This window comes from Stylophora pistillata, chromosome 3 (assembly GCF_964205215.1).
Source record: "Stylophora pistillata chromosome 3, jaStyPist1.2, whole genome shotgun sequence".
Lineage (NCBI taxonomy): Eukaryota > Metazoa > Cnidaria > Anthozoa > Scleractinia > Pocilloporidae > Stylophora > Stylophora pistillata.
In genome coordinates, this window is record NC_142521.1 from 27,354,489 (window position 1) to 27,368,957 (window position 14,469).

At 35.9% G+C, this 14,469-nt stretch overlaps 1 protein-coding gene and 1 long non-coding RNA gene across 13 annotated transcripts in view; one reads left to right on the top strand and one right to left on the bottom strand.

The window, feature by feature from the left end:
• The window catches only part of LOC148735408 (gamma-aminobutyric acid type B receptor subunit 2-like), a 35,424-nt gene extending 21,407 nt beyond the window's left edge, over positions 1-14,017 (bottom strand). For 2 of the 12 annotated variants that reach the window (XM_088753727.1, XM_088753731.1), the window contains exons 1-3: positions 4,873-5,506; positions 4,508-4,723; positions 2,382-2,472 (exon numbers count right to left, since the gene is read on the bottom strand). The gene's annotated coding sequence lies outside the window, so the exon portion shown is untranslated. Of the gene's footprint in view, positions 1-2,381; positions 2,473-2,864; positions 2,948-4,507; positions 4,727-4,872; positions 5,507-5,552; positions 6,166-8,625; positions 8,709-8,988; positions 9,112-10,456; positions 10,585-13,902 lie in introns of those variants that run through there. The other 10 variants (XM_088753728.1, XM_088753730.1, XM_088753729.1 and 7 more) reach the window with 10 other exon arrangements.
• Positions 6,187-7,908, top strand: LOC148735410 (uncharacterized). Its single transcript, XR_015998864.1, has 2 exons — positions 6,187-6,428; positions 6,830-7,908. It is a non-coding gene; the product is annotated as an uncharacterized LOC148735410 (long non-coding RNA).
• Positions 14,018-14,469: the final 452 nt, after the last annotated feature.

Below are 14,469 nucleotides of genomic sequence, written 5' to 3' on the forward strand. Positions count from 1 at the left end.
AAGGCAAATCTTGGTAATATATTAATTCTGAATTCTTTATAACACTTGTTAATTAGTCTTTACTGCATTCAGCCACTCTGATGAGAAGAATATCAAAGGTTTAGTCACTAAAATCGGCAGTCTCTCTTCACTTAAAATTATGATTCTTGGAAACAAACATTTACATGACAAACATCTATTGAACAATTACGCGTGCAAAATGAGGAAAATCTTCAGATGAACTTGAAGATTAAAAACTGAAGGTACCAAATATATCCTTGGAGGAGAAAAAAATATGTCTTTCCATACATAAACACCCCGCATTGAAAGATAATTGAAAGGAAAAACACTATTGACTCGTAAATGAGCTCGAAAATTTGTAATGATTAACAAAGGGCTAGCAGATACCAAAACCATCACTATGGTATCTGCTAATGATCCCTGGCAATTTGAGGCCAATGGCTGACATGATCATGAAAGAAAAAACTCAAAATGGATCAATTTGCATAATTGAAAGACTGCTGGCGTGTTCTGATGTGACTCAAACCATCGAGAAACTTTGGCGAAGTCAGTGTTTTTTCAAAACAATGCTGTTCCAATATCGGGTGAAATTACACCTCATTCAAGGCCTCATTTTGCGTAAGAAATCGGGTTCCTGCAATGATTATCAGGAATTGGAAAATTTGATTGATTGCTGCCAGCAATCGTCGAATAACTAGGGAGTCCGTGGCAAATTTTAGGCTAGTCAGCTTAAGGTAATAGAAGGAAGCCAACAAATGGACTATATAACCTCAACCCAACAATAAAAATAGTTTAAAACTTAGTAAATTCTGTCAAAGTATGTAACTGTCGAGAGCTGCTAAAGATTTTAAATTACTGCAGTTTTAATTTGAACAAACTCAAAAATTTTCTAGTCATACTTGGAAATCTTAATGCGGTAGGCTGTATCCATTGGTCTTGCTGTACATAAAGGGGAACTGCTATAAACTCTGACTCACCATTTCAACCACCGTTCAAGAGTTCTATAATTTACGCTTTCGATTCAGAATTTGTGCGTCCGCTTCTCACTTTGCATATTTTGTTGTTACTCTTCTTTCGGACTAAATTTTGTCTATTAATTGGAATCACAACCTACATGTTGTGCGTAATAGTTTGCTTAACACCTTACCTCAAAAGCTTTTTAGTTCGAACGTCGAGGGTTTCTACTTCCAATTTTAATTATTAAAATTTGAAAACAACATTTTGAATGTGAAAGCAATTCACGCAGTGATGGGAGCTGGTCATTATGTTGGTTCGTAATAAGCCCGTCAAGTGAGAAATCAATGACTATGAATGTATGAAAATTATATATGTGAACTGCGGTTTAAGAAATGAATATGAAAGCGATCCTCGCAGTGATAAACACTACTTAATACTCACTTAATATTCACTTCACGGGTTTATTACGAACCAACATAATGACCAGTTCCAGATGGGCTCAGTTGGCAGAGCACTGTACCGGTATCGCATAGTTCATGGGCTTCTTTCTTGACTTATAAGGGCACATTTATATTTGGCTACTTAAATGCGAAAACACTTTTTGTTTCCGGTATTGACCAGATGTGCATCAACGAAAAAAATGGTCGCTGATTTGGGATTGTTGATTTAAAGTTTACTCAGCGGAAATGATATCCCCGGAAATACAAGCATTTGGTTATCCCGAGTGAATTACTTCAGGCATTACTTCAGGTATTACTTCAGATAAATAGCCCAACATTGCAACTCTCAAAAGATTGCATTAAAATTATAATTAAGAACTTACTGTATCTAGATATATTTCAGATTGAAGCACTCCTTTATAGTATATTGTAAGTTAAATGGAACACAACGTTTGCATTTTGCTAATTAAGGAACTCAGTTTTATTATCAATGTTGCAGGTTTTTATTTTCGATGAAATGTTTAATCAGGTCTCTTTTCTTAGATTTATTTAATTGCAGCTCGCCTACGAGGATCATATTTTTATTTAATTTTTTTTTATCACGGTTAATGAAATTCCGCAGAAAAATTCATCTGTCCGACTCATCGTCATGGCTGCACGTAAAATAATTGTCATCCAGAAGGAAACCAGTGCTTTATATCAATTAGTTAGTGAGCCGTCAAAGCAATATAAAATTGTTTTTGTTGTCTTTTGACTAGAAAAAAAAAAGTTACCCTAAGCCGGCAATGCAATAATAACAAAATAATTTTGATAAGGATCACAAGCTCGAAATAAATTTCCGTGTAGTATTTGAAAGATGGAGGTTAGAATTGTGTAGCTTTTCCAACAAACAGAGGGTCAGTGATGTTCGACTTTTGAATAGACATCTTCAAGATTCACTTGCCTTTGTTCTGCTCGTCAATCACAAAAGGGTTAAAACTGTACCTCTTTGTATTTTTCTTTGAACGATCCAATTAAAAGCCCTCTCATTGAAGCCAGCGGAAAATTGTAACCAGAACTACGATTGATGGAAAAGCTGGAAACCAAAATTATCTAATTTAGTTTTCAATCATATTATCAAATATAGCTAGGGGCATAGCCAGCTGACATGGCCCTTGGCCCGGGCCTAAGAGTTTTTCTACCCACTTGAATTTTATGACACGATTCTTGGAAAAATTTTGCGAGATAGGGAACATTGAATTTGGTTAGGAAACAGGCCTAGAGGAAGTCGGAAAGCTGGCTACGCCCCGAATAGCTCATCGTATATTATTCTCCCCACTCAATGGGAACGCCTATTCTAAGTTCAAGCTTTCAAAGATAAAATTGGAGTCATGATATGCAGTTTTACTATGACAAATAGTAGTACGCTTTCAGACTCCAGGTGCAGATAGTGGAGACCTGTAGTGTTTTTAAACTCACTTATCCCACCTTGGCGGCCTGTCGCCGGACCAAGAAAAGTAAATTTCATAAACGTACTGCCCATTCTTCTCTCCAATAGATAGTACAATGCGCTAGTGTAGATTGGAACGAAAAAGAGAGAAACAATACTTATAAGAGTTTTCCCGTGAAGGGTGTTTACATGAGTCCTGTTAGAGGGACGAATTCAGCGGCTTTCTTTTCACAGGGTAAATTTCATTTTCGTTATGCAGCTGAGACCTCAGCACTGTCAATGTTCATATACAGTTTTAGAGACTTTAACACGATGTGTCGAGGTTCATCAAGTTTCATCCCAGCCGAGACAAAATTGATTATTTATGTGAAAAAAAGAAATCTACTTTGATACGAAAACGTTTTACAACAGGAAGGATGGTGACGAGTCCCGGTGGAGAAATACCAAATTTTGAGATATGTATTAAAAAAATAGTGCAAGGACGCAGGTATATTTTGAATTATGAAATGAACGAACTTTCTCTCTCTTAAAACAGCGAATGTGTTTAACGTCTTCAAACTGCAAATAAACTTACATTTTGCAGAGTTTCGTGCAAAAGTTCGAAACATTATTTTCACACATATTCAAAGGGATAGTTCCAGAAGAAAATGGCTCTTTACCACAATTGCCGAGAGACAAGTCGGTCGCTTTCAAATCTGACTCGTCTGACGAAGTTGGGTTTTTTTTGCGTGATAATGAAAACCATGTTTGATGACCAACGGAAACTTTGTTGACAAGTGTGTCTTTGTGATGACACTTCGGGATTTCCATCAAAAGCCACCTTCGAAAAACTTAACCAAATATATGAATATGAAATTCAAAAGAACGCTGACGTTTACGAATCTGTCGATCTGCAAATATGCACGGCTTCATACTAAAGTATACAAGTGCCATTTTGCAAAACTCATGTTTCTAATTTCACTTTTCCTCCCGTAGTTTATTTGGTTAGAAAATAAAAACAAACACAATCTCTTGATCGCCTATGTGACTTATGTAAAACCAGCAGAATCCTAAGCTCTCTTGGAATAAAAACGATAAATTCATTAATTAGTTAGTGAGAAATGAAAAAATATTTTTTCCCAGCTGAGACGAGGCGGTCACAAATTCAAATTTCATTGTTTACTTGTTTTATATAAAATTTGCCAATACCTCCTCAAAAGCTAAATAGATTACTATACGTTAAGTTCTTCCCGGCTGAATTTTATAATCGGAATTAACCTTCCCTGAGATTTATAGGAAATCACTAAAGGAAAAAAAAAACACCCTTGAGGCCGACAGAAAATAAGGAATCTTACAATCAAAATAGCTTGAGATTGCTTTAATTCTTTCCTGTGGTTCATTTTATGAATATTCTGCAGAAATTATCGTTTATTCCTTGGTGAGTCTCATGGTTTCTTGGTTCCTAAATTTGTAAGATCGCGACAACCCGCTATGGAACAGTTTCCCTCCCCATCCGTATGAACCATTAATGTTTCTCAGTTTTTTGTTATTTAGAATGGTGTAAAAATATTTTTTTGATTGCTTCATGAAGCGAAACACTTTACCTGGTAATGAGTAGTACTGAGTCAAAACATTAGATCACTGCACCATATAGAGAATTTTGCAATTTATACTTAAAAATCAGAAGAAAAATTCCTCTCACCTGTATGAATGAAAGTTTCTTTTTCAGAGAATTATAGTCGTCGCTTTCGTCAAATAGTCACCGTCCTTACGTAGGAATTGAGAACTCTTCGGATAATTGCTCTTGGTGATTGTCAAGTCATCTGCACTGCTATCATTAGTTTGAGTTGGAGAAACCGTGCAGGCATAACTTAATTCTTTTGCGTCAATACGTCTCCGTCTTTTCTGTATTTTTTAACTGCTTTCCAATGAAGAAGTTCTCAAAATTAGATCATAAAGTAAAGAAAACCAAATTGTATTCAAAGAGTCAAAAAGGAATCGTTAAAATCATTTGATATTTTGCTGAAATTTGTTGCATTGAAAATTTCCTAGGCTCAATGATTTTACCTTAGTTCTCTGTTAAACGGCTCAAAATCCTTGTAGGAACTAAAAACTTGCCGGAGCGAAAAGCCTGTTCCGTGGTTATATCGGAGATGTTTGCTTGTATTGAGATAAGTGATCTATTAGTTTTTCATTTTGTAGAATACACAAAATGATGCCGCGATGATGTGTGAACTTTCCATGGGCAGGATGTAAAGAACAGTAGGATACAGTAATGTGTCATACACACTGTCTGTTTTCTAATCTTTGTACGTCATGGACGCACGGAATAGTTGGCGACATAAACATGTTTTTCTTTCAAAACGACAATTTTCTTCAGGACTGTTTTGACCACAAAGAAATATTTGTCTTACCGCGGATAAGACAACTTCATATTGCAACGGTTTTATCTTGGATGTTATCAAATATTTTGGTTTATAGTGTCTACTGCTACGAATGCCCACGGAAAGATGTCGCTTTTTCTTTGAAAGATGTCTAAGAGCTCGTTAAAATTACTTAGAATGATCCTCTGAAATTTTTTCGAGCTAGAAACCGCCACGAACTTCGCTTACGTAATGCTTTTGTATTTCTAGGTTTTCTTTTTCCTTTTGCCGTTTGTTTCATCTGCTGTAAGGTTTGCGACAATTAAAGTTACAGAAAAGAACTCATGTTTTATGTTGATCTAAAAGTGTATGAATTCTACTCACATGCTGATGAAAAGTCCATCTTCTCAGAGTGTTATTGGCTTCGCGGTTGAGAAAGGAGATAACAGTTAATTCCATCGAAGGTGTAAAATTATGATGTTACCTGCTTGATTGTTATTTATGTCACATACACGAAACGAAAGTCTATAAAACAACGGTAAATAAAACGCACTGGAAGTCTCGAAAGAACGCTGAGTATAAAACTCCAGTTTGAAAAAAAAACCTGCATTATAGAGTGTCCCTTATTGACATGAAATTTGTTTTGTAGACGAGGAAGTCAGAAGTCCCAAGAATACAATGCTCACACAATTAGCACTGCCTTCCCATTTGTGAAAGCGCGAGGCATTTCGTAAAGAATGAAGTTTTCTAATTAAATTTTGAGTCCGGTGCTTAGAATAGGCCTCTAGAATATGCTACCTGAAGCTCTGTGTAATATGCAGAGACCAGTGATCGATCCTCTTTTGGATACGAAAACTTTACCTCTTTTAATAGTCAAATTATAAATAGTTTGTAATCGCTTTCTTCGTATCTCCTCCAAAATAGGGCCTATCATTGGGACTGTTTGACTCGCATTTTTTAAATGCTGTAACTTGTCTTCATCAACTCGGAATAGAAGAAGTACTTGAGTCATTCCTTTTCCGCGCCTCTGACTTACGAAATAAGCAGGATAAAGAAGGAAGAGACAGAAGAAACTAAGTATCCTGCCTATTTTTTGTATGTTGCTCTATGTTTCTGATTAACAGAATAAACTAGCGAAGTTATTAGAAATATCTCTTACAGTGTCGGCAAGTGTGTCACAAGAACAAAATTTTCTTAGTTTCTATTCTGTAGGTTTCCCTTCGCCTTCCCCGGGTACTCTGAGGTCCAAGACTAGGTTAGGTATGTGTCTTTATATTCAGCTAAACCTGATTACTCAGATACCTTTATTTCACACGGCATGGCTCAGCGTGTCTCCAGAAAATTCTTAGGATGAACCTTTTAAAAAGAAAATCCTCCTTGATTTGCATACAAATACATTTTGACCCTGTTAGAATATGAAATGTACTCAATTTGTCCGACTGTGACAACATTTCTTAGCGCCAAGTAGTCTGTCTTATGAGATTATCTTTTAATTAACTAGAAGTCTCTTTCATTTGCGCATGAGTCGATGTCAACTCACCGTCGCGCTCAGCCATAAGAAGACGAGATAAAAGAACGATTTAAGTGGATGGTACATACTTTGACACGTTTATGTTATTGGTGGCATTCTCTGATGCAATTGCTTTGTTCACGTCTCGTAGAAAATGATGCGGACGTGACAGATTGCCATGTGAGCTACAGCCGTATGATCGAACATTTTTTCACCTCATCTCCCTTTCGTCAAAACTAAGTCAAGTTTGAAAGGAGTAACCATCACAGCAAAGAACCAACCGGAAAAAAAGAAAGTGGCACTTGCTTTTTGGAAAGCGGCTGAATGTCTGAAGGAAATCATCTCAAACAAAACAGGATGACCTTATCTTCCCACTAAAAACTACATTTTCAAAATTATCTTGCAATTAAGGATGCCAAATAAGATGACGTTTACGACATATGTCCTACCTTTATCAGGAAAAGATATTGTTAGCGAGGTGACTTAAGGAGGTTAAAATAGTTTGGCTTTTTAGATTAAGTTAGAAGTGCCAACAGTAACCATCTCTTTATGTATTTACATGTTCTCGTTTGTATTTTTGTGATCCTGAAATTTAAAAATTAAGGAAAAAAAGAGACTTTTTGTCGAAAATATTGTGATCATTTGTGAAAAATGATCCTAGAATCTTAATCCGGGGCGTCGGCGTCAAACCTCGAAAAGACCAGTCCGTAGCATCCTTCACACTCCTAATTGTCTGGAATTTTATCAGTTTGATGTAGTTATTACATCTTGGTAACATTTGAATATATTGTTAAAGGTCTGTTTATAATAATTACAATAGCATTGTCTGTTCCACACCTTTTCTCCGTTGGCAATACCAACTTTGCCCCTTCCCCCCCGAAAAAAATCAGCTTATAGTTCATACTCATCCAAAAAACATTACCCTCTGGCAATGACAACCTTTTTGGTTTCTAGAATCTAAACTAGGCGACCCATCAACAGTTTTTCCTTTATTCGTAAGAGCTGTTTAGTCGTTCCGAAAACCATGATCACGGTTTGGCAAAGGCATGGGAAAAGGTTTTGTTAGTATTTAGGAATGTCTTCCAGGTGGCAATGCGTTAAGGAAGGTAATCGAATTTAAAAGTCGGCAACACATTATTTATAGCAAGTGTTGACGGATAAGCTGAACTTTTCCTCGTACCTAAAACCCTTACCAACATACCCAAATGAAGTTTAAAGCATAGTCTTGGATATGTGTTGTAAATTTTTATCTTTTCGATTCTTGGCTATATCTACCGTTCGAACTTCTCCTCTTTAAGACAGCCTGATATTTACCAAGGAGGCTGACTCCTGGGTTCATTATTGGAAGTTCAATTGGTGCATTGATAACATCAAATGTAGAAATGATTTTAAGTCCCGATAATCATCGACTTGTGAGCTATTTCTGCCAAAATGGCGAATTTTCGATTAGAGCATATTACAATAAAGTTAAGTGAGGGAGCGCTCTACTTAAAGTCAAGACAAACCACTCTTTATATACTTTTTTGGACAGGTATATTGCTTTCTTCGGTAGAACTTTTTTTACCTTCTGAAACCTTGTATTGTTTAAGCCCAGTTACTTTGATTCCAATTTTGAAGTAGGCGACGAACTTCAATTTAACCATGAAACCATATATTTTAGTGCCTTAGGTTTTCTGTCTATGGGAATAATCAGAACGTATGAACAGAAATCAAGCGATAACTTCAGATCGGTAGAGATACATCGCATAGTTGATATCTTTGTCAAAATACCGCACTTGGTTCTCAGAAACGTCAGGGTGTGCCATTTCGATTCATTACCATTTTTTAAGAGTTCTGATGCATGAATTATGTTGATGTTACGATCTAGGCTCAAAAACTAGTTCTTCTTTAGCTCAGGAAACGTTATGAAAAATAGTAAGGTTACTTGCACTCGTACATGTAACACACCTCATTTAGTGGGGAAAGCAACAACCGCACATGCAATCATTTCTATATTCATCCCATCTTTCGAAGTTCCAAATGATCATGGTACCAATTTACTCATGGACAAAGGTCTGCAAAAAACTTAAGCGCCTCTAAACTTTAAAGAAAGATACACAAACAGCTTTCCGTGCCTATACTAAAAATAACCCAGTAACTAGTTTACTAATGAAAATCCGTTTCGTCGATCAATCTTTTTAAGAACATGTTATTTTCCAGCTGTGGTTTTTTTCCTGCGTGTTTTTCCCCGATTTTAGTAAGTCGAAAAGCAAAGCAATCGTTCAAATTGTAGAAAAAAAAACAAATGAAACTGAATAGTTCAGAACTTACCAATGTCGCTTAGCCGGCTTTTGGCGAGATCACAATAATGTTCGCTTTTAAAGATAATTCTCGAGCCTCGTCGGGAATTGGTTTTTCAACACATGCTTTCTCCGTCAGTGGGTGTTTCTCGATCTAGGAGCAAAAGTTGCCAAGATTATAAAAAAGAGAAAAGATTTTGACTGCTATCTGCCCACAAAAGACTTTTACTTTATGTTGCAAAGTTTAAGCCCATAAGCTGTCACATACAAAATTGTCGTGCAAGTAACCTTCGACTGTCTAAATACAAATGAGGTCTTCAATCGATATCCTGTTGGAACAAAAGAATGGTTTTAAACTTCACTTGTCTCAGTAAAACACATTATGTAAGATGACACATTTAACAAAGGCAGCAAAGTGAGATCTTAAGAGAAAACTAATTTACTTCCAAATCCGTAATGTAGTTTCTTCATAAGGAATTCCAAATAGTGGTAGAATAAAATTATCCCTTGCACCTAGAGAGTAAAAAAGTTTTGTACCTTTAAAGTTTTATCAGTTGATAAGTTTTTTTTATAACATGTAAAGGTTTTTTTATAACAAGTAAAAGGTTTTCTTTTATAACAAGTAAAAGGTTTTCTTTTATAACAAGTAAAAGGTTTTTTTTTAAATTCACTGGCTATGAATCCGCTTCTTGGAAAGATAATCGATCTACATACCACACTAAATGGGAAAGACCCATTCGTGATGATTTTTTTAAAGTTTTTGCAATATGCTATGGTAATTATTTCCTGACTTCAAAATAAGGATTTTACAAAAATTGATTTAAAATGCACACTTGAAAGAAATGACACATCACAAATTAGGATAAATAAGAAATATAATAAGAGTTTCTGTCTCTCGATTCAGTTTCACAAGAATATAATATTATAATTATTATATAATATTATTCCGTTCACTGAGACTTTAAGTTCCATCTCAGTTTTGTTGGTTTCTAGATTTATTTTCAGGCCATAACATTTTCGCAAACATTTCACCTTATAATGCGTTCAGCATTTAAAAAAGCGATTTATTCAAACTGTTCCAAGAGAGGTTAAGTGGAAAAATATAAAACCAGACGTTGTTTTCCGTTGCTGTTAACAACTATCTCACCTCCACTTACCAAAACAGTACGCGTTGTTTGTTTCTTAGAAACATATTGGCATCGAAAGAATTGCATGATATTTTCTTAGCCCACGGAAGAAAAATCACAAAAAGAAATTAAAAATTTTTCTAAAGGGCGATAAAAACCTTCTCATTTCAAGTGAAAATCCATACACATATTGATGTCCTCAGAAGGTCGTGGCGTGTCGATTTCAAGGCTCCTAACTTTTCGCCACCCTCTTATCCCTCTTATTCTTAACGAAAATTTACATCCCATGCATGCAATTTTTTTTCTGTAGTTCTTAAGATCTTTCAGTTTCTTAATGTTTGGTTTAGATACAATATCTCGCAGGTTTCTCACCTAATCTCGATCGGATTCTACTCTAATATCAAGGTGCCCCTAATGGTCGTTAATGGTCCTTCAGCAGGTTATCCTTGTTAATGACTCCAGTTCAAGTGTTTTATCCGTAATTGTAATCATACTGAAAAATAGAATCACTTATCAAATACATCTAAATCAACCTGGACAATTAACACCTAACTGGGAGGTGATGAATATATTATATTATCTGGAAAGTTGCACTCTTCGCGCAAATGGTGCCGTGAAAGCTTTGACGACTTTGAGCCAAGGTGTAGACTGACTATAACTCTTTTTCAGGTTAGTTCTTGATCCGGAACTAACAACTCTCTAGTGCTCAGGTCATTCGCATCTTTTTTTTCTCCTACATCCTGAAATATGGGAATCAAAAGACGAGGACAACATATACAGACAGATGAATGAGCTTCTAGGGTAAAGCCTCGTTTTTAACCATAATACTTGGAACATGTGGAGATTATTAACTTGACTAAGTTATCACGGTGCAAGAGTTCGCTAATGAGAAATAGACATCAATTTTTGAAATACAGTAATAGGGTATTTCTCTGGCTTGACCATTCTATTGAGTCTATTTTATCTTATTAGTGTTGACGATATCGAAAGGAATCTTAATAATGACATCAACAATCTGTTAACACGGTTCTGCAAGAATGAACTGATCATTAATATCAAAAAGGCAAAGACAGTCAATGATTTTTGGGACTGCAAAAAGGTTAAACCGTCTACAGGGGAGACAGCCATACCTGATGATCAATGGTCTACCTATAAATAGCACAACAAGCTAAAAATAATTGGGTGTTCACTTAGATCCTGCTTTAAATTTTGAAACGCGCTTCAACAAACTTGCAAGAAAGTGGCTGGAAGAGTAAATTCATCGCGGAAAATTTGTTCTTTTATTACCTGTACAGCTGCAGAAATTATTCATCATGCCGATTTTTACTTACTGTAATTTAGCCACACTTAACTACTAAAATACGCGCGAGCGACAAATTTGTAACGTCGAACGTCGAGGCCTGAATCGCATAACTTCAGGACTAAAAAATATGTACATTCGTATTTGATCAACTGGCAGTTATTTGTCACGGAAAGTCTGTCTGCATGTTTTGATTGATTACTCGGTTACGTCTGTAAGCCTTTCAAAAAATTTTCTTACAAGGACAAATGACACGCACGATCGTCTGCCAATACAGCTGTTACCAAATACTCTGTACCTAAATGCAAGACTCCAACATTTCAAGAGTCCTTTATAGTACGAACAATGAGAGTCTGGAACGCATTGTCAGGCGAGCTTAATCTAAGTATGAACAATGTAATTGACTTCAAACGTGGTTTGATATGTTATTATTCGACTGGACTTCAAGAGATCTGTGACATTGACAATCCCAGGACTTATAAAACTATCTGTACGAAATGTAATTCATGTCGTAGCCTGAAAAAACACCAGGTCCATGCTGTTCTTAATTATTAATTATTGATGTAATCGTTTTATTATTCTAATACCCTTGGCTATCGCTGTTGTGGTTGCCTGCCCGTTATTGTTATTGTACTTGACCGTGTTCTATATTGTATGCATTACTGGCAAAGCTAATAGAATAAAATAGATAAATCACAATTTTAACACGTGGAATAGGTTTCTATCAGTTGAACTTCTGAAAATGAAACTGGAGTTTGGTCGACAAAGTTTTTCTTTTTAAGGTGTTCTTATTTTCAATAGTCTACCGTTAGAGATCCGGAAACTGAGCTCCAAAGTGTTATTTAGGGAAAACGTCTATGAACATTTTTATTTGTTGTTTTTATAATACCGCTTTTTACTGCTGTATTCTCCACATTTGATACTTTTTTACTTTTTTAGTATTTACAGGACCCCTTTCATAGCAGTACTATTTTGTTCTAAAGGGTCTATCCTGTTTAAATATTCGTTTATAATAATAATAATAATAATAATAATAATTATTATTATTATTATTATTATTAAAGAGAATAACAGCAATCGTGCCGTTCAACAAGCTATCGTTCAATTTATGATCCGTTTCCACGAGAAAAGAAAAGAATCGGGAAAAGAGAATTCTTCACAAAATTTATCCTCTTAGGAGATAGGAAAAGTCGACCCTGGAGAGCAAGGTCACTTGTGTGGATCCCGTTGATGGGATACGATATAAAGAACAATCAGGTCATCACAACAGATCATCTTTCAAGCCATCATGTTTTGACTGCAAGTGATTACTTAGCTCCTGATGTAAATTTAACCAATAAATCGAGCACCTATCTTTCGGCCGCCTTTCCATCTATCACATGGCGTTTGCAGAAAGCACCAAAAACATACATAACTCCACAGATTATAATTTTGCGGCAAGGGAGGGAAACATAAACATCATTTATCGATCTTTCCACAGACGTGTCTCCATATCCGTGTTTGCATGGACAAGGAAGTTGTCTTGTTTGTCGGTGAATCACTGTTCCGTTATTCCGCAGTCTCAGAGCTCTACTAATCGTGCATGTAACAGATACAGAATGAAAATTTGAAGCTTAACCTCAGCGAAACAAGTATTTTTTAGCTTACTTTCGCGGTCCAGATAGCCGCTGCAGCAGACTGTCTAGCTAACTTGTCTTCGGTAGATAGAAACAGATGAAAACATAAAATAGAAGTTGCTATCATTAAGTGTGGCATCTCATTTCATACTCGAGCCTCAGACGCAGTTTTTCCACGCTATGTGGACTAACTGAATGACTTTTGGTTTTAAATTGAAGCATTTAAACGTCTTGTGCCATTGGATCAGATTACTCGCCGTTTAAAAACCGTTCGTGATTTATTTTTGTATTCCTTCAACGCCAAACACAAAAACATGAATCAAGAAGTCTAATTCGCTTTTAGCTACAAAATTTTGTCTGTATTCAGTCTACTACTTAAGTTTCTCAAATCAGTTTTCCTACTGCAAGTTGATGTCTTAATGAGGTTTGTGATGGCTACGGGAATCGGCCGGTTTACATAATAATTATTATGTGCCGTCAGAGATCGTCAGTAATTTTGCAAATTTTCACAATGACTTATTCGAACATATAAAAAAGTTTAACCATGCTTTTACTTTCACTTAAACAAAATTGTCGGCTTTAATTTTAGTGCTTAAATTTCCTGAAATTAGTTTACCAAAAAAATTTAAGATAAGTCATCAGTTGTACATAACGCTATTGGGAAGTCTTAATGTCACGAGTCAGTTGCACCTAGTATCGTGCATTCATTAGTAGAAACCAGAAAACAAATCGGCAAGTGAAACCCGCATTAAATCACCTGGTGTTAATTTTAGAAACGATATATTAGGACAATTCGAACGAGGTCGATTTATAAGGAATAGCAAGATTATGCGCTATTCAGCGCCGATTTGTAAACGCTCAAAATGCTGCCAGCTTAAAAAGAAGTCATACAGTTTACTTACAGCGATCTTTCTTGCCAACTAAAAACGCGAATTGAGGTGACCATGGGTTGATCAATCGTTGACGGAAGAGTGGAAAGCAAAAAAAGATTAACAATTCACGCAAATTCATCAGCAAACGTATCGAAAGTCAACAAAACGGACAGATTGACTAAGGCGCTTATCACAAAAAGCTGCACTGATTAATTTCAGCAATGAGCCAATCAGAGCCTCCTACCCTTTGCAAGGATTTGTAGGTCAGCATGAATTTTTTATGCTATCGGGATTTAGTGAACAAAACTAATCAAGGAGCGTATATTTTAGCGACTCGATTTGGAAAAAGTCCCGTCTTTACCTTGCCGGAAAAATTTCAAAGTGGCGTTTGTTCCTCAAAAACGAAACGAGAGTTTTCCGTCGACTCTAAAAGATGGATCATATGTTTGTGAACGCAGCAAAATGAGTTTGCTACTTGTTTGGACAAGCATATAATACGGTCATTCTCATCAGAAGTGTAGATGGTAGGCTACCTGTTGAAATAAAATTGAGTTTTCCAATATTTTTTTAGTGTATGGGGGCGTTTGATAAGAAAAG